Here is a 2,381-nt window from a genome sequence, read left to right on the forward strand (position 1 = left end):
GTGTCTCTTCCACACACTACGCAGCTTCTCTCGGGAAATTACTGTGAAAAGATGGGAGTCCGCGCTGGTGTGCGCGATGCACTTCTAGGATGTTTTAGTGACATGGCGCATGCACGCTCTGAGGCATGCTTGAGGAACAGTGCGCCCCTTCTAGAGGATATGAATGTTCCTCCTGCCGTTGAATACTTTGCAAGAACTGGCTGGCGCTCAAACATGAGTGGGTACACATTGCTATAAAGCACAGCACTTCAACATCAGTGATGGAACAAATAACCGTTAGGAGTCTGAACGGTCACATCAAAAGTGTGTGTGATAGTATGCAACCCTGTCTGCATTTTTTGCGGACTTATTCTCAAGTACTCCGTGTGCTAAGATCAGAGCGAGAGCACAAGGCACTCACCGAACGCATAACAACGGCAACCCATGAGTCGAGTGACATCACCAATGATGACCGTTGTATAAAAACGTGCTCACTCCCTTAGCATATCGCAAAGTTGTGGGACAGATTGGCAAAGCGAGAGAGTGTGCACTACCAGACGATGAATTGTTGACACCGTCGTCAGAAGGACCTTTGCGGGTCACAGAGTCCTTCCTGCACGTGTGCGATCCGCAGTGGCGACGGAGAAAAGCAGAATTAGAGGCTGTAGCCGCAGACTCTGGTGATGAATGTGAGTTAGAAGAGGAAATCTTAGCAGATCTACCTCAGAATGCTACACGAGAAAATGAAGATGAATCAATATACCATTCAGCACAGGATTGGTGGCTTGAGGATTGGAACATAATGATATGGACTTTTCTAGCGTATGGTCATAGTGAGGAAGCGGTTCTCACTGATAAATGAAAATTCTAAGAGGAGGAATCAAATTAATGTGAAGCTGAAGGAGAAGATGTGCCTGACTGGCCAGAAGTATCGGCACGTGGGCATCTAAACATAATTGCCATACTAGACATGTTTAAATTAAAATTTTTAATTAATAAAAATTACTCTTCAAACTTTATTCAAAAAAGCTTTAAGCACCTCTAGTGTGTTCGCTATTATGTTTTCAGAGTAATTTCATATGTTTAAGAGTACTATTATAAGGGTAAACCTATTACAATGGTAAGTACCATTATACACTATTATACTTTGGGGTCCCTCATATATCCTTTTCACCCAATTAAAGTTTATAACGAAACACGTTTATGTAAATGTATGATGAAATTAATATCCTATAATAACATGACATCATAGCATATATCTCATTTTCTCGTGCCACGATATCTAGGTTCTACAGATAATGCTAATGCTTTGTATTGCACCAACTAAAATACAGCATTGGTTTGTGCGACTATAGTTATAAACCGTAACTGCCACAGTGGTTTATATCTAGGCCGATTGTTAATGTAACAAAAGTGCCTTATATGTGAACTGCTGTTCATGAAAAAATAGACAGGTCTGTAAAATTCTTATTATGATAGGGTCAACATCCCAGACAATGTCATACTTGTGCATATGTAATTTCTTGATGTGGCCTTTTCATTTTGGACATTAACTGCTTGCCGTGATCTTGCCATTTCAGAGATGATGTTTATGCAGTAATGCAAAATTTGGATCCAGAAGGATTGCTTTCAAGAGGATCAATCACAAACAGAAGACTAGGAGAGAGGCGCCGATTTTATTCAAAAGTGAGATGAAATCGTTATAAAAATATAATACATGTGAATCCTTTACAAACTAATAAAACAATTTTATAATATACGTACTCTGCAATACGTAATATACTCTCTCTGCAAATTGTATGTTTTGCTCATATCTGACCGCAGAGAGCACTGCCGCTCTGCAGCACTTGCTATTTCTTTGCAGTTTGCATTTGTAGAGCTTACAATAAACAGTTAAAAAAATGTTATTACAGGGCCCTAACTGTTAATAAATTTGACCAATATGACAAGCTGATGGGATTTAGAAAACAAGAATACCCACTTGGCATACATGCAGCAATTTATTCTTTTTCTCGGCGTGTACTTTGGCTGAAAGTTACACCATCAAACAGCAACCCAAACATGTAGCCAGATGAGATGTTGGAATACCTGGAAGAGTTCCAGTGTGAGTTTCTTTTTAATTTAAGTTTACTCATGCACTGCACCACCATATTGCAAAGACATATGCATCATCTTCACCTAATCCTATTTTTAAGTAGTGTTTAGTTTGTCCTACATTTTCCAGTGCATTCCGATTCGAACCAGGTCCGACGCCTGGCAATGAAAACAGCCTTCTTCCCAGATGCAGCGCGTTTCTTGAGGCGTAACCACAGAGACGGTTTGGCTGAGATGAAGGTCACATTACAGGGTCATAACAACTAATCACCAGACAGCCACACAGGTTGGCCCAAGTATGGCCACGT

Source organism: Priapulus caudatus, unplaced genomic scaffold (genome assembly GCF_000485595.1).
Source record: "Priapulus caudatus unplaced genomic scaffold, Priapulus_caudatus-5.0.1 Scaffold51, whole genome shotgun sequence".
Classification (NCBI taxonomy): domain Eukaryota; kingdom Metazoa; phylum Priapulida; class Priapulimorpha; order Priapulimorphida; family Priapulidae; genus Priapulus; species Priapulus caudatus.